The sequence below is a fragment of the Hyperolius riggenbachi genome, chromosome 1, assembly GCF_040937935.1.
Source record: "Hyperolius riggenbachi isolate aHypRig1 chromosome 1, aHypRig1.pri, whole genome shotgun sequence".
NCBI lineage: Eukaryota > Metazoa > Chordata > Amphibia > Anura > Hyperoliidae > Hyperolius > Hyperolius riggenbachi.
The window spans coordinates 1,816,337-1,842,988 of NC_090646.1; positions in this window are offsets into that span (position 1 = coordinate 1,816,337).

Consider the following 26,652-nt stretch of genomic DNA (forward strand, 5'->3'; position numbering starts at 1 on the left):
TTTTCCCTAGCCTTTGAGACTGCATAATGCAGGGTCACAGCGCTTTGAGTCCCCAGGGAGAAAAGCGCTATATAAATATTATTGTTATTGTTATTCAGTAGGAGACCTTAGGCAAGTCTTCCTAACACTGCTACTGCCTATAGAGCGTGCCCTAGTGGCTGCAGCTCTGGTGCTTTGAGTCCGCCAGGAGAAAAGCGTGATATAAATGTTATTTGTCTTGTCTTATTTTTCTCTTGACAACTGTTGAACACAAAAGGCAAGGCCATGCCTGGCTACAAATCCTTAAATAGTGGCTGGATGGTGTAATGGTTAAGGGCTCTGCCTCCGACACAGGAGACCAGGGTTTGAATCTCAGCTCTGTCTGTTCAGTAAGCCAGCACCTATTCAGTAGGAGACCTTAGGCAAGTCTTTCTAACACTGCTATCTTGTCTTATTTTTCTCTTGACAACTGTTGAACACAAAAGGCAAGGCCATGCCTGGCTGCATATCCTTAAGCAGTGGCTGGATGGTGTAATGGATAAGGGCTCTGCCTCTGACACAGGAGACCAGGGTTCCAATCTCAGCTCTGTCTGTTCAGTAAGCCAGCACCTATTCAGTAGGAGACCGTAGGCAAGTCTTCCTAACACTGCTACTGCCTATAGAGTGTGCCCTAGTGGCTGCAGCTCTGGGGCTTTGAGTCTGCCAGGAGAAAAGAGTGATATAAATGTTATTTGTCTTGTCTAATTTTTCTCTTGGATTGAGCATAAATTGTACATGCTAGGCTAGCTTCAGCTAGTAGTATTGGTGGTATAATGGATATGTTAGTTACCTACCATACACTGAGACCTGGGTTCAATTCCCAGCCACGGTATGTAAGCTGGCTTTTGAAATACTATAATTCCCTGGCAGATGAGACCCTCCTCAATAGGTAGAAGGGTGGAGGGTGGATCTTCCTCCAGGTATTAGATGTCCGGAAATATGCTTCATATCATTTTTCCAGACAGTAGAATTTTTTTAAAAAAAATTTTAAGTTCGCCTCCCCATTGAAGTCTATTGCGGTTCGCGAACTTTTTCGCTAACAGAACTTTCCACGGAGGTTCGCGACATCACTAGATCTAGTGTAGGACCTTCATCAGTAGGCTTGCTGCTCCTGTTATAGGCTGTGACCGGGAACAAGGGCTGAAGATCTAGTGTAGGACCTTCATCAGTAGGCTTGCTGCTCCTGTTATAGGCTGTGACCAGGAACAAGGGCTGAAGATCTAGTGTAGGACCTTCATCAGTAGGCTTGCTGCTCCTGTTATAGGCTGTGACCGGGAACAGGGCTGAAGATCTAGTGTAGGACCTTCATCAGTAGGCTTGCTGCTCCTGCTCCTGTTATAGGCTGTGACTGGGAACAGGGCAGAAGATCTAGTGTAGGACCTTCATCAGTAGGCTTGCTGCTCCTGCTCCTGTTATAGACTGAGACTGGGAACAAGGGCTGAAGATCTAGCATAGGACCTTCATCAGTAGGCTTGCTGCTCCTGCTCCCGTTACAGGCTGTGACTGGGAACAGGGCTGAAGATCTAGTGTAGGACCTTCATCAGTAGGCTTGCTGCCCCTGCTCCTGTTATAGGCTGTGACCGGGAACGAGGGCTGAAGATATAGTGTAGGACTTTCATCAGTAGGCTTGCTGCTCCTGCTCCCATTACAGGCTGTGACCAGGAACAGGGCTGAAGATCTAGTGTAGGACCTTCATCAGTAGGCTTGCTGCTCCTGTTATAGGCTGTGACCGGGAACAAGGGCTAAAGATCTAGTGTAGGACCTTCATCAGTAGGCTTGCTGCTCCTGCTCCCGCTATAGACCTTCATCAGTAGGCTTGCTGTTCCTGCTCCTGTTATAGGCTGTGACCGGGAACAAGGGCTGAAGATCTAGCATAGGACCTTCATCAGTAGGCTTGCTGCTCCTACTCCCGTTATAGGCTGTGACTGGGAACAGGGCTGAAGATCTAGTGTAGGACATTCATCAGTAGGCTTGCTGCTCCTGCTCCCATTACAGGCTGTGACCGGGAACAGGGCTGAAGATCTAGTGTAGGACCTTCATCAGTAGGCTTGCTGCTCCTGTTATAGGCTGTGACCGGGAACAGGGCTGAAGATCTAGTGTAGGACCTTCATCAGTAGGCTTGCTGCTCCTGCTCCTGTTATAGGCTGTGACTGGGAACAGGGCAGAAGATCTAGTGTAGGACCTTCATCAGTAGGCTTGCTGCTCCTGCTCCTGTTATAGACTGAGACTGGGAACAAGGGCTGAAGATCTAGCATAGGACCTTCATCAGTAGGCTTGCTGCTCCTGCTCCCGTTACAGGCTGTGACTGGGAACAGGGCTGAAGATCTAGTGTAGGACCTTCATCAGTAGGCTTGCTGCCCCTGCTCCTGTTATAGGCTGTGACCGGGAACGAGGGCTGAAGATCTAGTGTAGGACCTTCATCAGTAGGCTTGCTGCTCCTGCTCCTGTTATAGGCTGTGACCGGGAACAAGGGCTGGAGATCTAGTGTAGGACCTTCATCAGTAGGCTTGCTGCTCCTGCTCCCGTTATAGGCTGTGACCGGGAACAAGGGCTGGAGATCTAGTGTAGGACCTTCATCAGTAGGCTTGCTGCACCCGTTATAGGCTGTGACCGGGAACAAGGGCTGGAGATCTAGTGTAGGACCTTCATCAGTAGGCTTGCTGCTCCTGCTCCCGTTATAGGCTGTGACCCAGAACAAGGGCTGAAGATCTAGTGTAGGACCTTCATCAGTAGGCTTGCTGCCCCTGCTCCTGTTATAGGCTGTGACCGGGAACAAGGGCTGAAGATCTAGTGTAGGACCTTCATCAGTAGGCTTGCTGCTCCTGCTCCTGTTATAGGCTGTGACTGGGAACAGGGCTGAAGATCTAGTGTAGGACCTTCATCAGTAGGCTTGCTGCTCCTGCTCCCGTTATAGGCTGTGGCCGGGAACAAGGGCTGGAGATCTAGTGTAGGACCTTCATCAGTAGGCTTGCTACTCCTGCTCCCGTTATAGGCTGTGACCGGGAACAAGGGCTGGAGATCTAGTGTAGGACCTTCATCAGTAGGCTTGCTGCTCCTGCTCCCGTTATAGGCTGTGACCCGGAACAAGGGCTGAAGATCTAGTGTAGGACCTTCATCAATAGGCTTGCTGCCCCTGCTCCTGTTGTAGGCTTTGACCGGGAACGAGGGCTGAAGATCTAGTGTAGGACCTTCATCAGTAGGCTTGGTACTCCTGCTCCCGTTATAGGCTGTGACCGGGAACAAGGGCTGGAGATCTAGTGTAGGACCTTTATCAGTAGGCTTGCTGCTCCTGCTCCCGTTATAGGCTGTGACCCGGAACAAGGGCTGAAGATCTAGTGTAGGACCTTCATCAGTAGGCTTGCTGCCCCTGCTCCTGTTATAGGCTGTGACCGGGAACAAGGGCTGAAGATCTAGTGTAGGACCTTCACCAGTAGGCTTGCTGCTCCTGCTCCTGTTATAGGCTGTGACTGGGAACAGGGCTGAAGATCTAGTGTAGGACCTTCATCAGTAGGCTTGCTGCTCCTGTTATAGGCTGTGACCGGGAACAAGGGCTGAAGATCTAGTGTAGGACCTTCATCAGTAGGTTTGCTGCTCCTGCTCCCGTTATAGGCTGTGACCGGGAACAAGGGCTGGAGATCTAGTGTAGGACCTTCATCAGTAGGCTTGCTGCTGGCTGGCAGAGGCGTAGCTAGGATTTTCAACATCCGTGGACAAAGACAGTTTTCAAACCTCCCCCCATGGACAAAATAGGCATGACCATGCATCAGAATGTGGTCATGAACATGGGTGGAGTCAAATGTACAAAAGCTGTTCAGATAGCAAGATGTGCACCACTTAAATAGCTAAATGTGCCCTTCTTTATAGCCAGATGTATCCCCGTTCCCTTGTTTAGATAGCCAGATGTGCTCCCCTATAGATAGCCAGATGTGCTCCTCTATAGATAGCCAGATGTGCCCCTTCCCCTATAGATAGCCAGATGTGCCCCTTCCCCTACAGATAGCCAGATGTGCCCCTTCCCCTATAGATAGCCAGATGTGCTCCTCCCCCTATAGATAGCCAGATGTGCCCCTTCCCCTATAGATAGCCAGATGTGCCCCTTCTCCTATAGATAGCCAGAAGTGCCCCTTCCCCTATAGATAGCCAAATGTGCCCCTTACCCTATAGATAGCCAGATGTGCCCCTCCCCCCTATAGATAGCCAGATGTGCCCCTTCCCCTATAGATATGCAGATGTGCTCCTCCCCCTATAGATAGCCAGATGTGCCCCTTCCCCTATAGATAGCCAGATGTGCCCCTTCTCCTATAGATAGCCAGATGTGCCCCTTCCCCTATAGATAGCCAAATGTGCTCCTCTATAGATAGCCAGATGTGCCCCTTCATAGATAGCCAGATGTGCCCCTTCCCCTATAGATAGCCAGATGTACCCCTTCCCCTATAGATAGCCAGATGTGCCCCTTCCCCTATATATAGCCAGATGTGCCCCTTCCCCTATAGATAGCCAAATGTGCTCCTCTATAGATAGCCAGATGTACCCCTTCCCCTATAGATAGCCAGATGTGCCCCTTCCCCTATAGATAGCCAAATGTGCTCCTCTATAGATAGCCAGATGTACCCCTTCCCCTATAGATAGCCAGATGTGCCCCTTCCCCTATAGAAAGCCAGATGTGCCCCTTCAACTATAGGTAGCCAGATGTGCCCCTTCCCCTATAAATAGGCAGATGTGCTCCTCCCCTATAGATATCCAGATGTGCCCCTTCCCCTATAGATAGCCAGATGTGCCCCTTCCCCTATAGATAGCCAGATGTGCCCTTCTCCTATAGATAGCCAGATGTGCCCCTTCCCCTATAGATAGCCAAATGTGCTCCTCTATAGATAGCCAGATGTGCCACTTCATAGATAGCCAGATGTGCCCCTTCCCCTATAGATAGCCAGATGTACCCCTTCCCCTATAGATAGCCAGATGTGCTCCTCTATAGATAGCCAGATGTACCCCTTCCCCTATAGATAGCCAAATGTGCTCCTCTATAGATAGCCAGATGTGCCCCTTCCCCTATAGATAGCCAGATGTGCCCCTTCCCCTATATATAGCCAGATGTGCCCCTTCCCCTATAGATAGCCAAATGTGCTCCTCTATAGATAGCCAGATGTACCCCTTCCCCTATAGATAGCCAGATGTGCCCCTTCCCCTATAGATAGCCAGATGTGCCCCTTCCCCTATAGATAGCCAGATGTGCCCCTTCCCCTATAGATAGGCAGATGTGCTCCTCCCCTATAGATATCCAGATGTGCCCCTTCCCCTATAGATAGCCAGATGTGCCCCTTCCCCTATAGATAGCCAAATGTTCTCCTCTATAGATAGCCAGATGTGCCCCTTCCCCTATATATAGCCAGATGTGCCCCTTCCCCTATAGATAGCCAGATGTGCTCCTCTATAGATAGCCAGATGTGCCCCTTCCCCTACAGATAGCCAGATGTGCTCCTCTATAGATAGCCAGATGTGCCCCTTCCCCTACAGATAGCCAGATGTGCTCCTCTATAGATAGCCAGATGTGCCCCTTCCCCTATAGATAGCCAGATGTGCTCCTCTATAGATAGCCAGATGTGCCCCTTCCCCTACAGATAGCCAGATGTGCTCCTCTATAGATAGCCAGATGTGCCCCTTCCCCTACAGATAGCCAGATGTGCTCCTCTATAGATAGCCAGATGTGCCCCTTCCCCTATAGATAGCCAGATGTGCTCCTCTATAGATAGCCAGATGTGCCCCTTCCCCTACAGATAGCCAGATGTGCCCCTCTATAGATAGCCAGATGTGCCCCGCTTTTTCTGCTGCTGTTAAAGCTTCTGCACTCCTCTGCAGAGGGAGGGAGAGAAGCGGGGGCACTTCTGGCAGCCAACGAGCCGTCCCGTCTCTCATGCATGTGGGAGGTGCAGCAGCCATGCTGAACGTCCTCACAGTGCTGCGCCTGAGGACATGTGTCCCCCCCTGAACCCCATAGCTACGCCTCTACTGACTGGGCAGCTAAATGTTAATCTCTTGGAAGGTGGAGGATGCGGAGATACTTGACATTATTGTTAGTGGGAGCCAGTGTGGGCGGAGTACACCGAGTTCAGGAGGCCGGTCATCAAATGGTGGAGGGAGAGTCTTTGCCTGAAGAAGAGGTTTGTGAAGATGAATAATAAACAACCGCATAGATGTGAGCTCTTATAAAGCTATATAGAAATATAAACTGAGTGGAGTGCTTTACAAGCAATGGCAGTCTCTATACAGAAACTTAGAACCATTCATAAAATCCAAGGAATGTAATATAAGAGGGACATGTGGTGGTGAAACCTTCAGCTTGGCTCATTTCCCGAGGTTGATATGTGCTCTGTGGTGATGCCCGTATTGTGGCCATGAGACGTTGGACATGCTGCTTCACACGCTACATTAGACCAGCCTCTCCACGGCTTACGGTTTACATCTTTCCTCTGTTGATAGTCAGATTATTGGACAACACGATTTATTCATGGAATCCTCTGAGGAAGTTGGCTGCCGTCCATGAAACGTGTCAGGAGGTTTCTGATGTACACATAAAGTCCAGCTGGTTCTTCAGTTTCTCATCCCTAGTAAGGCCTTGGGAAAGTGAACAAGTAGATCACATCGTTTTACTAGAATACTGTACATTCCAATCCAGCTGTCCTCTCACTCAAATATATAGGGATTTATTGCGTTATCTATGACGATCCTCAGACCTCTTTAGGTCGTTTACATTTAGTTTGGTGTACTTTGTATATTTGGACCATGTGAATACAGCATTATCTTTATACACATTACTATGTGACAATACTGCTGGTTATGGTTAGGGGTCCACTCTGGGCAGGAATGTTCGGAGAGCATGATGATGCAGCAGATTTAGGCAGTGGCCTTTAGTGGTTATTTAGGAACATCTGGATTCCCTGAGGATGGGCTGGAGCAGTAATCAGCCTCTCTCCCTGCGTTCTGCAGCCTCTGGAAGGACTAAGTCATGACCTGATCCCAGAATGCAAAGCTGAGAGCGCCATAAAGGACTCTCCTGTCCCTCATCCAAGTGCCAATCCACCAGTGCCAGGAACCAGGCTGGCAACAATCTGTCAATCTTGTAGCTCATGATTTCTCTCCGGTTCACCGTGTGGCCAGCTCTTCTCCTGCCTGGTAGAGGTATCAGCAAGAAGAAGCCAAATGATGGAGATGCCGAAACAATTACCGAAAAAAAGTAGGGTGACTAGGGTGTACCCCCTGGGAATATGGGAACCCTGTATATCAGTTGTGATGACGTGACGCACGTATACGTACTGCGCTTGAATATCAAGACATTGCTTGCTTATCAAGTCACAATTTCATAAATCTTCTTTTATCTTCTTCTACAATTACCTCCTCACATTCACGTGTACAAGACTTCTCACGTGCCTCACCCCTCCTCAGCAATGCCCTTCCACAGCACATCCGCCACTCTGCCACCTTTGAACTCTTTAAACGCTCCCTCAAAACCCACCTTTTCCGACAAGCATATTCTCTAGCTTAGACCATGCACCCTTCAACCTCTCATCTACATTTACTCCTTACTAAATAACCTAATTACGCACTGCCTGTACATATACTGTATACTTCCCTACCTCTTGTTTCCACCCCATTCCTTTAGATTGTAAGCTCACAAGGGCAGGGCTCTCACCCTTTTGTGTCATGGAATGTTATACATTTCATAGCTTGCACTCTGTTATACATTTTAGTCATCATATTACATCTGCTATTATAATCAGCAGTTCTGTATTGTGTACCAGTGTCCGTATTTGATGTATATCATTGTCTGTATCATTACGTATCCCTGGTTTGTTTTCTTACATTGTACAGCGCCACGGAATATGTTGGCGCTTTATAAATCAAAAATAATCTTTTGCTTGCCTTGTTAAGCGTTACTTGCAGTCCAGGGCTTTACTGCTATTTTCCAGCTGGTGTTTACCTGACCTCTTGAGGAAAGTCTTGGGGGACCCAGTCCTGCGCTGTCGTTTCCTCTTTGGACTCATCTTGTCTGCGAGGAATATGCGGTTTCCAGTTTCACTTCCTCTATCAGTTTTTATACCTTATTTTTATTTATTTATTTTTATTTGTAACAAACCTTCCTTTGTTCTGAGTATCTGGTCATCTTACGTTGAGAACTCTATGCAGACTTCTGCAGGTCACATGGTGCTTGCTACAGATTGTATGATGTTTTCGGAGATGTTTTCAGTGGTGGATGCCAGGTACGTCTTTGTGTGTTCTATATTCTTATCAACCTCCTCAGCTCCGCCTGACTTGGTGACCACACCGCCAAAGAAGGTGAAAACTCTGTCTAGCTCCTTCTCTGCCACCTTGACATTAGTGTCTGTATTTATATTTATTTGTATCTCCTTTGTGTTTCTATCATTAATTTTTAATCCCATGAAAGACGTTTATTCTTCTACTTTTATCAATGTATCTTTCATGTCTCTCCAAGCCAGAGCCGGGACACGGTCCTCCAGCAGCCAAGGCTGAGACACCAAAGTGCGCCCCTCCATCCCTCCCACCCCAGCCGTCACACACTGATTGCTATTACACTAAGAGGCTCCTCCTCCATCCCTCCCATCCCAGCCATCACACACTGATTGCTATTACACTAAGAGGCCCCTCCCCCATCCCTCCCACCCCAGCCGTCACACACTGATTGCTATTACACTAAGAGGCCCCTCCCCCATCCCTCCCACCCCAGCCGTCACACACTGATTGCTATTACACTAAGAGGCCCCTCCCCATCCCTCCCACCCCAGCTGTCACACACTGATTGCTATTACACTAAGAGGCCCCTCCATCCCTCCCACCCCAGCCGTCACACACTGATTGCTATTACACTAAGAGGCCCCTCCCCATCCCTCCCACCCCAGCCGTCACACACTGATTGCTATTACACTAAGAGGCCCCTCCATCCCTCCCATCCCAGCCGTCACACACTGATTGCTATTACACTAAGAGGCCCCTCCCCCATCCCTCCCACCCCAGCCGTCACACACTGATTGCTATTACACTAAGAGGCTCCTCCTCCATCCCTCCCACCCCAGCCGTCACACACTGATTGCTATTACACTAAGAGGCCCCTCCTCCATCCCTCCCACCCCAGCCATCACACACTGATTGCTATTACACTAAGAGGCCCCTCCCTCATCCCTCCCACCCCAGCCGTCACATACTGATTGCTATTACACTAAGAGGCCCCTCCCCCATCCCTCCCACCCCAGCCATCACACACTGATTGCTATTACACTAAGAGGCCCCTCCTCCATCCCTCCCACCCCAGCCATCACACACTGATTGCTATTACACTAAGAGGCCCCTCCCTCATCCCTCCCACCCCAGCCGTCACATACTGATTGCTATTACACTAAGAGGCCCCTCCCCATCCCTCCCACCCCAGCCGTCACACACTGATTACTATTACACTAAGAGGCCCCTCCTCCATCCCTCCCACCCCAGCCATCACACACTGATTGCTATTACACTAAGAGGCCCCTCCATCCCTCCCATCCCAGCCGTCACACACTGATTGCTATTACACTAAGAGGCCCCTCCTCCATCCCTCCCACCCCAGCCGTCACACACTGATTGCTATTACACTAAGAGGCCCCTCCTCCATCCCTCCCACCCCAGCCGTCACACACTGATTGCTATTACACTAAGAGGCCCCTCCCCCATCCCTCCCACCCCAGCCGTCACACACTGATTGCTATTACACTAAGAGGCCCCTCCCCCATCCCTCCCATCCCAGCCGTCACACACTGATTGCTATTACACTAAGAGGCCCCTCCTCCATCCCTCCCACCCCAGCCGTCACACACTGATTGCTATTACACTAAGAGGCCCCTCCCCCATCCCTCCCACCCCAGCCATCACACACTGATTACTATTACACTAAGAGGCCCCTCCTCCATCCCTCCCACCCCAGCCATCACACACTGATTGCTATTACACTAAGAGGCCCCTCCCCATCCCTCCCACCCCAGCCGTCACACACTGATTACTATTACACTAAGAGGCCCCTCCTCCATCCCTCCCACCCCAGCCGTCACACACTGATTGCTATTACACTAAGAGGCCCCTCCCTCATCCCTCCCACCCCAGCCGTCACACACTGATTACTATTACACTAAGAGGCCCCTCCATCCCTCCCACCCCAGCCGTCACACACTGATTGCTATTACACTAAGAGGCCCCTCCCCCATCCCTCCCACCCCAGCCGTCACACACTGATTGCTATTACACTAAGAGGACCCTCCCCCATCCCTCCCACCCCAGCCGTCACACACTGATTGCTATTAGACTAAGAGGCCCCTCCTCCATCCCTCCCACCCCAGCTGTCACACACTGATTGCTATTACACTAAGAGGCCCCTCCCCCATCCCTCCCACGCCAGCCATCACACACTGATTGCTATTACACTAAGAGGCCCCTCCCCCATCCCTCCCACCCCAGCCGTCACACACTGATTACTATTACACTAAGAGGCCCCTCCTCCATCCCTCCCACCCCAGCCATCACACACTGATTACTATTACACTAAGAGGCCCCTCCTCCATCCCTCCCACCCCAGCCATCACACACTGATTGCTATTACACTAAGAGGCCCCTCCATCCCTCCCACCCCAGCCATCACACACTGATTGCTATTACACTAAGAGGCCCCTCCTCCATCCCTCCCACCCCAGCCGTCACACACTGATTGCTATTACACTAAGAGGCCCCTCCCCCATCCCTCCCACCCCAGCCGTCACACACTGATTGCTATTACACTAAGAGGCCCCTCCCCCATCCCTCCCACCCCAGCCGTCACACACTGATTGCTATTACACTAAGAGGCCCCTCCCCCATCCCTCCCACCCCAGCCGTCACACACTGATTGCTATTACACTAAGAGGCCCCTCCCCATCCCTCCCACCCCAGCTGTCACACACTGATTGCTATTACACTAAGAGGCCCCTCCATCCCTCCCACCCCAGCCGTCACACACTGATTGCTATTACACTAAGAGGCCCCTCCCCATCCCTCCCACCCCAGCCGTCACACACTGATTGCTATTACACTAAGAGGCCCCTCCATCCCTCCCATCCCAGCCGTCACACACTGATTGCTATTACACTAAGAGGCCCCTCCCCCATCCCTCCCACCCCAGCCGTCACACACTGATTGCTATTACACTAAGAGGCTCCTCCTCCATCCCTCCCACCCCAGCCGTCACACACTGATTGCTATTACACTAAGAGGCCCCTCCTCCATCCCTCCCACCCCAGCCATCACACACTGATTGCTATTACACTAAGAGGCCCCTCCCTCATCCCTCCCACCCCAGCCGTCACATACTGATTGCTATTACACTAAGAGGCCCCTCCCCCATCCCTCCCACCCCAGCCATCACACACTGATTGCTATTACACTAAGAGGCCCCTCCTCCATCCCTCCCACCCCAGCCATCACACACTGATTGCTATTACACTAAGAGGCCCCTCCCTCATCCCTCCCACCCCAGCCGTCACATACTGATTGCTATTACACTAAGAGGCCCCTCCCCCATCCCTCCCACCCCAGCCGTCACACACTGATTACTATTACACTAAGAGGCCCCTCCTCCATCCCTCCCACCCCAGCCATCACACACTGATTGCTATTACACTAAGAGGCCCCTCCATCCCTCCCATCCCAGCCGTCACACACTGATTGCTATTACACTAAGAGGCCCCTCCTCCATCCCTCCCACCCCAGCCGTCACACACTGATTGCTATTACACTAAGAGGCCCCTCCTCCATCCCTCCCACCCCAGCCGTCACACACTGATTGCTATTACACTAAGAGGCCCCTCCCCCATCCCTCCCACCCCAGCCGTCACACACTGATTGCTATTACACTAAGAGGCCCCTCCCCCATCCCTCCCATCCCAGCCGTCACACACTGATTGCTATTACACTAAGAGGCCCCTCCTCCATCCCTCCCACCCCAGCCGTCACACACTGATTGCTATTACACTAAGAGGCCCCTCCCCCATCCCTCCCACCCCAGCCATCACACACTGATTACTATTACACTAAGAGGCCCCTCCTCCATCCCTCCCACCCCAGCCATCACACACTGATTGCTATTACACTAAGAGGCCCCTCCCCATCCCTCCCACCCCAGCCGTCACACACTGATTACTATTACACTAAGAGGCCCCTCCTCCATCCCTCCCACCCCAGCCGTCACACACTGATTGCTATTACACTAAGAGGCCCCTCCCTCATCCCTCCCACCCCAGCCGTCACACACTGATTACTATTACACTAAGAGGCCCCTCCATCCCTCCCACCCCAGCCGTCACACACTGATTGCTATTACACTAAGAGGCCCCTCCCCCATCCCTCCCACCCCAGCCGTCACACACTGATTGCTATTACACTAAGAGGACCCTCCCCCATCCCTCCCACCCCAGCCGTCACACACTGATTGCTATTAGACTAAGAGGCCCCTCCTCCATCCCTCCCACCCCAGCTGTCACACACTGATTGCTATTACACTAAGAGGCCCCTCCCCCATCCCTCCCACGCCAGCCATCACACACTGATTGCTATTACACTAAGAGGCCCCTCCCCCATCCCTCCCACCCCAGCCGTCACACACTGATTACTATTACACTAAGAGGCCCCTCCTCCATCCCTCCCACCCCAGCCATCACACACTGATTACTATTACACTAAGAGGCCCCTCCTCCATCCCTCCCACCCCAGCCATCACACACTGATTGCTATTACACTAAGAGGCCCCTCCATCCCTCCCACCCCAGCCATCACACACTGATTGCTATTACACTAAGAGGCCCCTCCTCCATCCCTCCCACCCCAGCCGTCACACACTGATTGCTATTACACTAAGAGGCCCCTCCCCCATCCCTCCCACCCCAGCCGTCACACACTGATTGCTATTACACTAAGAGGCCCCTCCCCCATCCCTCCCACCCCAGCCGTCACACACTGATTGCTATTACACTAAGAGGCCCCTCCCCCATCCCTCCCACCCCACCCATCACACACTGATTACTATTACACTAAGATTCCCCTCCCCCATCCCTCCCACCCTACCCGTCACACACTGATTGCTATTACACTAAGAGGCCCCTCCTCCATCCCTCCCACCCCAGCCATCACACACTGATTGCTATTACACTAAGAGACCCCTCCTCCATCCCTCCCACCCCAGCCGTCACACACTGATTGCTATTACACTAAGAGGCCCCTCCCCCATCCCTCCCACCCCAGCCGTCACACACTGATTGCTATTACACTAAGAGGCCCCTCCTCCATCCCTCCCACCCCAGCCGTCACACACTGATTGCTATTACACTAAGAGGCCCCTCCCTCATCCCTCCCACCCCAGCCGTCACACACTGATTGCTATTACACTAAGAGGCTCCTCCCCATCCCTCCCACCCCAGCCGTCACACACTGATTGCTATTACACTAAGAGGCCCCTCCTCCATCCCTCCCACCCCAGCCGTCACACACTGATTGCTATTACACTAAGAGGCCCCTCCTCCATCCCTCCCACCCCAGCCGTCACACACTGATTGCTATTACACTAAGAGGCCCCTCCATCCCTCCCACCCCAGCCGTCACACACTGATTGCTATTACACTAAGAGGCCCCTCCCCCATCCCTCCCACCCCAGCCGTCACACACTGATTGCTATTACACTAAGAGGCTCCTCCCCATCCCTCCCACCCCAGCCATCACACACTGATTGCTATTACACTAAGAGGCTTCCAAGGCCCACAACACCTTCATCTCTAGTTATCTGGCTTGCAGTCACTGCCATGGATCCCCTTTTCTTATTTCTCTCTACTTCATACACAATAGGCTAATGATAGCTGAATGAGTTGTGTGCCCCCTCTGTCACAGGAGCCCTAGTGGTCAGACCGCAAATTGCCTTCCAATCGGTTTCAGCACACAGACCATGCAAGCTTTGGTCGCGATCTTTGCGCAGAAACCGACAGAAATTTGGGCAGCAGCCCGACCAGAAGGGAGCCTGTGGGGTTACGGAAATACAACTTACACACTATTTCAGGGTATATCTGCCACAATCACTGATATGGGCCAGTGGTCCCTACCGACTGACTGACTGACTGATCCTGCAAATAAAAACGGTTAAAACACGCTTGTAACGATTGTGGAATCGTATTCGCGGTCAGCGCACCAGACGTGCGCTGACGCGGCGGATTCCCTCCACAAGCGTATATTTGAGGACACCCAGGCTAGGTGCTATGCACCCGCAGAGGGCAATTCCCTCCGGCAGATGGCGATGTGGAGTGCAGGCGAACACAGTCGCTGCACAGCCACAGATGCCAGACGGGAATTGTACAGATCCAGGACAAGGTACGATCAGGCAGGGCTGGATAACCCACAAGATACAGAGCAAAGGGACAGAACCAATGTGTGTCCACCAAACTAGCCGCCACCCAGCGACAGTGAACACACAACAGCGGAAACAAAGTGGGAACGCAATCGCAAGATTGGCGATTGCCGATAGAGACACAAGACAGAGCAGGACAGAATATGAGGATAGCAAAGGCACAGCAAATCATACAATGAGGAGGTGCAGAAAATAACAAACGCTAGCTAACCGCGAACACCGCACTCATTCGCAACAGTGCACGCGGTTATGCGCGGTCTCCACGTGATAATCACAATAGAGACAAGCACGCCTAACTAACCATCGACAGACAAACATGAAACAGAGGACGCGAACGCTTGCTTAACGGTTACCTCACCGAGCCTCCAGCAAGCGGTCGTAGCAGACAAGACAGACACACGAAAACAGGGACAAGCGAGAAATAGGATCCACAGCACTAGCGAAAGTGACTAGCGCGATCCAGAGAGGCAGAACAGAAGGATCCACAGCACTAGCGCAGGATGCTAGTGCGATCCAGAGAGGTAGAACAGAACAGAAGGATCCACAGCGATAGCGGAAAGTGGCTAGCGCGATCCCAGGAGACAGAACAGAAGGATCCACAGCGCTAGCGAAAAGTGGCTAGCGCGATCCAAAGAGACAGATCAGAAGAGATAGCTGGTAGCAACCGCTGCACCAGCTATACTCCAAGAACAGGGATCAGAACCATTTCCTGTCGACTACCGTTGGGACAGGACAATGGCAACAGGCAAGACAAGACAGAACAGGCAATACAGATAATACAACCTGACTGGGCTAGAAGGGGAGCCTAAAGCAACCCCCAGGAATTAACTATACTAGATAGCAATGGCTGACACTCCAGCAGTGTCCATCAGGAACCAGGCCCGGCCCGCTCATGAGGCGGGGTGAAACTTTTGCCTCAGGCGGCAAAATTCCAGGGGCGGCACCCGCCCGTCCGTGGGTGCGGGGAGCCGGCCGCCGAGCTGGAGGGGTAGCTGGCAGGACGGGGGTATTGGGCCTAGCGGCGGGGAGGGGGGTCGGACCCCCCCCTCTCTCGCCTGGGTCCCCCGTGCTCCGCTCCCCTCCAGCCTTAAATACAAGCAGCCGCTATGTGTAAGAGGCACGGGCGGGTAGGACTCACCTCTTCCTCGTTCCAAGCGTGCGCTCCACTGACGTCACTTCCTGCAACGCTGCAGGAAGTGACATCAGTGGAGCGCACGCTTGGAACGAGGAAGAGGTGAGTCCTACCCGCCCGTGCCTCTTACACATAGCGGCTGCTTGTATTTAAGGCTGGAGGGGAGCGGAGCACGGGGGACCCAGGCGAGGGAGGGGGGGGTCCGACCCCCTCCCCGCCGCTAGGCCCAATACCCCCGTCCTGCCAGCTACCCCTCCAGCTCGGCGGCCCCCCAGAGCGCGCCCCCCACCGGGAGGGAGAGGGGGGGGGGGGGCGGCAGAAATTTTTTTTTTGCCTCAGGCGGCAAATAGTCTAGGGCCGGCCCTGTCAGGAACAGACCATGGAAGGGAAATGACCAGCAAAGCCTTCTGGGAAACATAAAGCTCTTATAGTGCCAGTCATCAAAGAAGGCAGGTAGGGGATTTGCATAACGAATGTATGCAAATTCCCCAGCAAGAGAACAGACCAGAAACTTGCAATGGAAAGACAGGTCTCTGTTCCAGAGACCTGCAGCCCACAGACTAGAGGAATGGACAAACAGCTGTCTGCCTGTGCAGCCAGCTGAGCGGATCATCGCAACGCTGTATTCTGTCTAGATATCAACAATAGTAGTAGCGTCTCTCCAGAGACCTGGGATCAGTTTCTGTGTATGGCTGAAAAGCAGGGTAGCAGAACAGTGAATGACTTTAATTAAGTCTTTTATTCACGGCAATATAAATAATTAATATATATAGACAATTATTAAAATCAACAATTATTGAGACATGAGATAACACCGTAGGAAAATAAAGAAAGGGAGAAAAAATACTTAGTTTCTGGAAAGATGTCCTTTAGTGGGAAGAATCAAAGTTCCTTTGTTTAAGCTCAATTTAAAATCCAAGCAAAATGGAAAATGTCCTTTGTTTCAGTTCAGACAAGATGGCCGATCAAGATGGCCGCTAGCCATGTGTCCTCTGGCTAGCACCAGACAGCTCTCATATAGATGGAATGTGGAGGACTCAGGGAGTGGTCCCTTGCAAACACTTTTGAACAATGCCCACCTTTGGGTGGAGCCTCAAGTACAGCCCAGGGGTTGGACAGGGGCGGTAAGCTCCCTGGAGGGTGCTCTATGCCCACCAAATATGACATTTGCCATATCTCGCCTTACGCTTTCCGCACACACATGACCATCACATATTCATATTTCTCAGACTAGGCCAGTTCATATGATACCAAACTTGGGCATGTTTGCATGCCCGGTTAAAAAACGGTGGAATCCCCCGAGTTCTGGTTATGCCAGTGGCCCCAATTTAATATCAAAATACTCACAAGATCCGGACCAGCAGAATGATATAACTTTCACATTTCTCACCTGAACGGTATTGCTTAAACATGCTCAAAATCCTAAACTCCATGCTTTCTTATTCTGCCTATATGGCTCCGGCCAGTCTGGGGGGAAAGCAGGTTTTGAATAGCCCCCTGCTGGGATTAGCTTCCTGAAGGCAAGGGTTTGTTCCTGCTCATTAGCATATCAAAAGAGCCATCCTGCAGTTAAGTTAGGCAGGGGAGAAAAAAAACTTGTAGTTTAAAAAAAACCAGGACTGTCGGTTCTGCTTGCTGCAATGACTGGCAAACCCGACCAAGACATCGGAAAGTCGACGGCGAATAGGCCAGATTCGCCGACGTTCCTTCCGGCTGTTCCGTGACAGCTGGGAGGAAGAGAAACTCCAGGTTGCTACAGGTAGCCCCTACACAACCAATCCAGACTCTATTGATCCGAACCGCAATCGATGCAGAGAATCGAGTGCGATCGCATTTTCTTCACGGGCGGTTCCAGGACGCGTCTGCGGCCCCGCAACCATCCGTGACACCCTCCTACACTGCGCCCTGAGGCTGGAGCCTCTCTCGCCTCTGCCCTCAGCCCTGCACCCCCTCCTACACTGCATCGAGGCTGGAACCTCTCTCGTCTCTGCCTCGGCCCCATTCTGCACCCCCTCCTACACTGCGCCCTGAGGCTGGAGCCTCTCTCGCCTCTGCCTCTCCCCCGCCCTTCACCCCCTCCTACACTGCGCCCTGAGGCTGGGGCCTCTCTCGCCTCTGCCTCAGCCCCGCCGTGCACCCCTCCTACACTGTGCCCTAAGGCTGGAGCCTCTCTCGTCTCTGCCTCTGCCCCACCCTGCGCCCCCTCCTACACTGCTCCCTGAGGCTGGAGCCTCTCTCGCCTCTGCCCCGGCCCCGCCCTGCGCCCCCTCCTACACTGTGCCCTGAGGCTGGAGCCTCTCTCGCCTCTGCCCCGGCCCTGAGCCCCCTCCTACACTGCGCCCTGAGGCTGGAGCCTCTCTCGCCTCTGCCTCGGCCCGGCCCTGCACCCCCTCCTACACTGCGCCCTGAGGCTGGGGCCTCTCTCACCTCTGCCTCGGCCCCGGCCTGCTCCAAGCCATAGTACCAGCAAAGAAATGTAATGTGTACAAATCTTTGAGCCTGTCATTCAGTGGTCATGGCAATCCTCTTTCTTCTTATTAACATGTTTTATAATATGGTCTAAGGTCTCTTACACACTACATGCGATTCCGTTTTTTTATACGATCTGATTTTTGATTACGATAAAAAAATTACTGTATGCTGCTACGTTTCTTAATTGAAATAAAAAATCGGATCGTATAAAAAATCGGAATGTAGTGTGCAAGCGGCCTAATACCGGAAATAATGTTGGTGAGAGAGAATGCAGCCATATCAAGTCCTGCCCTGAGTTTATGGTGGAAGGATTACTGAACTTTCCCTCATGTGAGACTTGCCATTCCAAACCTTCACACATTTCTGGAATGGTATGCATGATTTTTATATGGATAACATACGTATTATAGGGTAACGATACCAGGTTCACAACAGGAGTACAGAGTACAAGGCACATTTTCCTGTGGTTCCACCAATCTGGTATATCTGATCATGTGTGCTAAATGCCCCAATGTTATGTACGTGGGAGAAACTGGACAAACTCTGTGCAAACGTATGAATGGACACAGGCACACTATTAATGATACCAAATCTGGACTCCCAGTTGCTACACACTTTCGGTCCAACGGACACAGCATGGATGATCTTCGTGTCACTGCCCTGAAGGGCGGCTTCAAAACGTCAAATGATCGATTAATAGCAGAAACAAAATTTATAAATTGGTTCAAAGCTGTGCAGAACGGTTTGAATAAGGACAACAACTTCTTATATTGGTATGAGACTGATGATATTTGAACTTTCTCAGCCATTGTAGCTGAACTTGTGAACTAAGAATTTACGATACCTCTGGGTCAATCCTAATCCCAGGTCTGTGAGCAGTGAGTAAACAAGGATCCTTATTTTAGCTAACAACCTCTAACCCCATTGAGATGGTCTGTTTGAATTAAGGCATCTTAATGACATGTATTTATGCTTGAAAAAAAAAATCTGTTTTCCCTTTTGATGTTGCATGTATAAAGCTGTTTGTACCACCAGCCTGCAAACTAACAGGATATAAGCCAGATGAAGGCTGCAAGGCCGAAAGCTTGCTTATTTTTATTCATTTTTAGTTAGCCAATAAATGGTATCATCCTGATTTAAAACTTCTTACGTATTATATATCATTCATATCCCCTCTGTATTTGCAAAGTCAGAAGTTTTGAATCAGGATGATACCATTTATCGACTAACTTAGAGATGGATAAACAGTGAGCTTTCGCCTTATAAAAAGCCTTCGTCAGACTGGTTCCTGACAAACACTGAAAAACACAGCTTATATACACTGACATACAGAGGAGAAACATTCTTTAGCAAACATAAATGTAATTAGATGCCTTAACTGTTACTGAGCAGGGCTTTCCCAGGCATCCTATCTAAATTGATAAGATCAATAGAATCCTCATCATGACATAAAGCAGACTCTGGTGATGGGGAGACATCGTAAATTCCGAGTTCAAATTGTAACTGGCCTGGTTACATGCACCATTCATTCTAAGCTTAATGGCCCATACTCACGGGCGGCAAAAGTGGCCTGTCGCCAGCACACGTGAGCGTGTGGGCGACAGGCCGGCGACAGCTCCTCGCTAGGTCCCTCCGCGTACAAACGCGGAAGAGGGACCAGCGGCGCGACGGAAGCTGTCGCCGACGTTCCTCCTCCCCCCGCCGGAAGCTCTGCATACCTCAATGGAGGTTGCTGTCGCTAGTCCGCGTATTCACACGGACTAGCGACAGCTGCGGCGGAGTTGCGGCAGCGACTGTCGCCAGGCGATTGAACATTTCAATCGCCTGGCGACATCAGCGACGGGCGACAGTTCGGGGTGCGCGCCCGTTCAACGGCCCATACTCACGGGCGACCTGTCGCCGCAACATGCGCGCGCCGCGTGTTGCGGCGACAATTGTAGCCCGTGAGTATGGGCTATAAGAGAATTGTGGCATTTAAAGCCAGCACCTGAAAGCACATAAAATGAATAGTGACAGTGAATTCCATCTTACACAGCATATGGCACAAAACATGTATGAAAAGATAGAAAAATTAAAAGAATTGTGGCATTTAAAACCCATTGTACCAGCACAAGAAGTTAGAGTCCTTGTTTAAACCATCTTCTACAGTTTTGAACCAATGTATAAACTTAGTTTCTTGTGTTAGTCTCATGTTTCCCGATTTGAAACCACCCATTAATATAGTGACGCGAAAATCGCTTAAACTGTGTCCAGGTAAACAAAAGTGTGTTAGTATTGGCAGATCAGTATATTTTGTAATATCCTTTTTCCTGCTGTTAATAGTGGATCTGTGCTGTGTCATGCGATCACGCAGTGGTTGACTTGTTTCTCCCACATAAATTCCTGTGGGGCATTTTGCACACATGATCACGTATACCACATTAGATGAGTCGCAGGAAAAGGTGCCTTGTACTTTGTATTCCTGTTGTGTTCCTGGTATTAGTATTAGTAACAGTTACTGCATCTAATTACATTTATGATTGCTAAAGAATGTTTCTCCTCTGTATGTCAGTGTATATAAGCTGTGTTTTTCAGTTTTGGTCAGAAACCAGTCCGACGAAGGCTTTTTATAAGTCGAAAGCTCACTGTCTATCCATCTCTAAGTTAGCCAATAAATGGTATCATCCTGATTCAAAACGTCTTGCTTTTACTCATGGCTAACACGGTACAACACTCTACTGCTTCTATTTGCAAAGTGAAACCCATTTTCAAAGTATATAAAAGTAAGATATAATCCATTCTGTCACTGTCTGCTTTGTTCTGACTGCAGAGTACATTCACTGTATTAACACCTGGAACAAGCATGCAGCCAGCAGAGTTACACCTGGAACAAGCATGCAGCCAGCGGAGTCATACCTGGAACAAGCATGCAGCTAGTGGAGTCACACATGGAACAAGCATGCAGCCAGCGGAGTCACACCGGGAACAAGTATGCAGCCAGCGGAGTCACACCTGGAACAAGCATGCAGCCAGCGGAGTCACACCTGGAACAAGCATGCAGCCAGCGGAGTCACACCTGGAACAAGCATGGAGCCAGCGGAGCTACACCTGGAACAAGCATGGAGCCAGCGGAGTCACACCTGGAACAAGCATGCAGCCAGCGGAGTCACACCTGGAACAAGCATGCAGCCAGCGGAGTCACACCTGGAACAAGCATGGAGCCAGCGGAGTCACACCTGGAACAAGCATGCAGCCAGCGGAGTCACACCTGGAACAAGCATGCAGCCAGCGGAGCTACACCTGAAACAAGCATGCAGCCAGCGGAGTCACACCTGGAACCAGCATGCAGCCAGCAGAGCCACACCTGGAAAAAGCATGCAGGCAGTGGAGTCACACCTGGAACAAGCATGCAGCCAGCAGAGTCACACCTGGAACAAGCATGCAGCCAGCGGAGTCACACTTGGAACAAGCATGCAGCCAGTGGAGTCACACCTGGAACAAGCATGCAGCCAGCGGAGTCACACCTGGAACAAGCATACAGCCAGCAGAGTCACACCTGGAACAAGCATGCAGCCAGCGGAGTCACACCTGGAACAAGCATGCAGCCAGCAGAGTCTCGCCTGGAACAAGCATGCAGCCAGCGGAGTCACACCGGGAACAAGCATGCAGCCAGCAGAGTCACACCTGGAACAAGCATGCAGCCAGCGGAGTCACGCCTGGAACAAGCATGCAGCCAGCAGAGTCACACCTGGAACAAGCATGCAGCCAGCGGAGTCACACTTGGAACAAGCATGCAGCCAGTGGAGTCACACTTGGAACAAGCATGCAGCCAGTGAAGTCACACCTGGAACATGCATGCAGGCAGCGGGGTAACAGAAGCATGACCTGGAACAAGCATGCAGCCAGCGGAGTCACACCTGGAACAAGCATGCAGCCAGCAGAGTCTCGCCTGGAACAAGCATGCAGCCAGCGGAGTCACACCGGGAACAAGCATGCAGCCAGCAGAGTCACACCTGGAACAAGCATGCAGCCAGCGGAGTCACGCCTGGAACAAGCATGCAGCCAGCGGAGTCCCGCCTGGAACAAGCATGCAGCCAGCAGAGTCACACCTGGAACAAGCATGCAGCCAGCGGAGTCACACTTGGAACAAGCATGCAGCCAGTGGAGTCACACTTGGAACAAGCATGCAGCCAGTGGAGTCACACCTGGAACAAGCATGCAGGCAGCGGGGTAACAGAAGCATGACCTGGAACAAGCATACAGCCAGCAGAGTCACACCTGGAACAAGCATGCAGCCAGCGGAGTCACACCTGGAACAAGCATGCAGCCAGCAGAGTCTCGCCTGGAACAAGCATGCAGCCAGCGGAGTCACACCGGGAACAAGCATGCAGCCAGCAGAGTCACACCTGGAACAAGCATGCAGCCAGCGGAGTCACGCCTGGAACAAGCATGCAGCCAGCGGAGTCACGCCTGGAACAAGCATGCAGCCAGCAGAGTCACACCTGGAACAAGCATGCAGCCAGCGGAGTCACACTTGGAACAAGCATGCAGCCAGTGGAGTCACACTTGGAACAAGCATGTAGCCAGTGCAGTCACACCTGGAACAAGCATGCAGCCAGCGGAGTCACACCTGGAACAAGCATGCAGCCAGTGGAGTCACACCTGGAACAAGCATGCAGGCAGCGGGGTAACAGAAGCATGACCTGGAACTAGCATGCAGCAGTATAGCCGATCAGCATGCATTGTGCAGAGCTGAGGGTGTGGGGGGGTCAGTAGTGCCCTGGGGTCTTGCTCTGCAGGGTTTTATTGCTGCCATGCTGGGAATGTTCCCCATTATTGGCCTGGTCACGCTGGCAGCGGTTTGCAGCTGAGAAAACAGAATAACAACTTGTTTCCAGGTTTCCTGCAATAATATAGAGAAACATTGCGCTCCTCATGTTCCCTCCTCCTCCTGCAGCACATCTGGCCGAGCCGAGGGGGGAGGGGGTCTCTATAATGCCATCCAGCCCCAACTCCCTGCCAGCAACCCTGAGGACAAGGACGCCAGTTACTGCGGATGGGGATAATCTATCCATAGACAGTCTATGATCTCTGTACAGCGCTGTGGCATATGTCAGAGATTTATAAATCCTACTAATATAATAAATGGGAAAGTTCGGATGTTTGGATGTTTGTTACTCGATCACGCAAAAATGGCTGAATGGATTTGAATGAAATTTGGCACACACATAGTACATTACCTGGAATAAAGTATAGGATACTTTTTATTCCCATGACCAAAAAGGGGGCGGAGACAAATACACATTTCACTGGGAAAATGTAAACTGCAGCCATTCTTACACTGTTAATGGCAGAGTTCTCAAACTTTGCACAGTTGGTTACTGGGTGACTGGGATTAATATTCAGAAAAGTGGGTGGAGCCTACAAAAGCTAATCAAAATTCTCCTATTGATATTCAAGGGGAATATTTACATTGCTGCCATTCTTGCACTGTTAATGGCACACGCCTCAAACCTGGTACAGTTGATCATTGGGTGACTGGGGTTCAAATTCAGAAAAGGGGGTGGAGCCACAAACAGCCAATCAGATTTATTTTATTTCAATGCAAATTATTGATGCCAAAGACCGCAAAGCTCACAATCTTGGTCATTAAGTAATTAAGTAATTGTGTGTTAGGGTTAGGAAAAGTGGGCAGGGCCAAAACCAGCCAAATACATACCCGGGCAACGCCGGGCGTCCAGCTAGTGTATAATAATAATAGCGTGTGACTGTGGTGAGGACATTAGAGTGTAAGCTCCTCTGGTGCAGAGACTGATGGGAATGGATCAGTGATCTCTGTACAGCGCTGTGGAATATGTCAGAGCTATATAAATGTATAATAATAATAGTGTGTGACTGTGGAGTGGACATTAGAGTGTAAGCTCCTCTGGTATAGAGACTGATGGGTATGGATCAGTGATCTCTGTACAGAGCTGTGGAATATGTCAGAGCTATATAAATCCTACTAATATAATAAATGGGAAAGTTCGGAAGTTTGGATGTTTGGATGTTTGGATGTTTGGTACTCGATCACGCAAAAATGGCTGAACGGATTTGAATGAAATTTGGCACACTCATAGTACATTACCTGGAATAAAGTATAGGATACTTTTTATTCCCATAACCAAAAAGGGGATGGAGACAAATACAAATTTCACTGGAAAATGTAAACAGCAGCCATTCTTACACTGTTAATGGCAGGGTTCTCAAACTTTGCACAGTTGGTCGTTGGGTGACTGGGATTAATATTCAGAAAGGTGGGTGGAGTCTGTAAAAGCCAATCAAAATTAACCTATTGATTTTCAAGGGGAATATTTACATTGCTGCCATTCTTGCACTGTTAATGGCACACGCCTTAAACCTGGTACAGTTGATCATTGGGTGACTGGGGTTCAATTTGAGAAAGGGGGGTGGAGCCACAAACAGCCAATTAGATTTGTTTCATTCCAATGCAAATTATTGATGCCAAACACCGCAAAGCTCACAAACTTGGTAATTGAGTAATTGATTATTTGTGTGTTAGGGTTAGGAAAAGTGGGCACAGCCAACACCAGCCAAATACATAATCGGGCAATGCCGGGTCATCAGTGGGCGGAGACAAATACAAATGTCACTGGAAAATGTATACTGCAGCCATTCTTACTCTATTAATGGTAGGGTTCTCAAACTTTGCACAGTTGGTCACTGGGTGACTGGGATTAATATTCAGAGAAGTGGGTGGAGCCTACAAAAGAAAATCAATATTCACCTGTTGATTTTCAAGGGGAATATGTAATTGCTGCCATTCTTGCACTGTTAATGGCACAAGTCTCAAACCTGGTACAGTTGGTCATTGGGTGATTGGGGTTCAAATTTAGACAGAGGTGGAGCCACAAACAGCCAATCAGATTTGTTTAATCTCAATGCAAATTACTGATGCCAAAGACCGCAAAGCGCACAAACTTGGTCATTGAGTAATTGTGTGTTAGGGTTAGGAAAAGTAGGCGGAGCCAACACCAGCCAAATGCATACCCGAACAATGTCAGGAAATCAGTGGGTGGAGAAAAATACAAATTTCACTGGGAAAATGTAAACTGCAGCCATTCTTACACTGTTAATGTCAGGGTTCTCAAACTTTGCACAGTTGGTCACTGGATGACTGGGATTAATATTCAGAAAGGTGGGAGGAGCCTACAAAAGCCAATCAAAATCCATCTATTGATTTTTAAGGGGAATATTTAATTGCTGCCATTCTTGCACTGTTAATGGCACAAGCCTCTTGCACTGTTAATCACCTGTACCTGGTACACCTGGCCATTAGGTGATTTGGGTTCAAATTCAGAAAAGGGGTGGAGCCACAGCCAATCAGATTTATTTTATTTCAATGCAAATTATTGATGCCAAAGACCGCAAAGCTCACAAACTTGGTCATTAAGTAATAAGTAATTTTGTGTTAGGGTTAGGAAAAGTGGGCGGGGCCAACACCAGCCAAATACATGCCCGGGCAACGCCGGGCGTCCAGCTAGTGTATAATAATAATAGTGTGTGACTGTGGTGAGGACATTAGAGTGTAAGCTCCTCTGGTGCAGAGACTGGTGGGAATGGATGAGTGATCTCTGTACAGCGCTGTGGTATATGTCAGAGCTATATAAATGTATAATAATAATAGTGTGTGACTGTGGTGAGGGCATTACAGTGTAAGCTCCTCTGGTGCAGAGACTGATGGGAATGGATCAGTCATCTCTGTACAGCGCTGGGGTATATGTCAGAGCTATTTAAATGTATAATAATAATAGTGTGTGACTGTGGTGAGGACATTAGAGTGTAAGCTCCTCTGGTGCAGATGGGAATGGATCAGTGATCTCTGTACAGCGCTGTGGTATATGTCAGAGCTATATAAATGTATAATAATAATAGTGCGTGATTGTGGTGAGGACATTAGAGTGTAAGCTCCTCTGGTGCAGAGACTGATGAGAATGGATCAGTGATCTCTGTACAGCGCTGTGGAATATGTCAGAGCTATATAAATGTATAATAATAATAGTGTGTGACTGTGGTGAGGACATTAGAGTGTAAGCTCCTCTGGTGCAGAGACTGATGGGAATGGATCAGTGATCTCTGTAGCGCTGTGGAGTATGCCAGAGCTATATAAATGTATAATAATAATAATAGTGTGTGACTGTGGTGAGGACATTAGAGTGTAAGCTCCTCTGGTGCAGAGACTGATGGGAATGGATCAGTGATCTCTGTACTGCGCTGTGGAATATGTCAGAGCTATATAAATGTATAATAACAATAGTGTGTGACTGTGGTGAGGACATTAGAGTGTTAGCTCCTCTGGTGCAGAGACTGATGGGAATGGATCAGTGATCTCTGTACAGCGCTGTGGAATATGTCAGAGCCATATAAATGTATAATAATAATAGTGTGTGACTGTGGTGAGGGCATTAGAGTGTTAGCTCCTCTGGTGCAGAGACTGATGGGAATGGATCAGTGATCTCTGTACAGCGCTGTGGAATATGTCAGAGCCATATAAATGTATAATAATAATGGTGTGTGACTGTGGTGAGGGCATTAG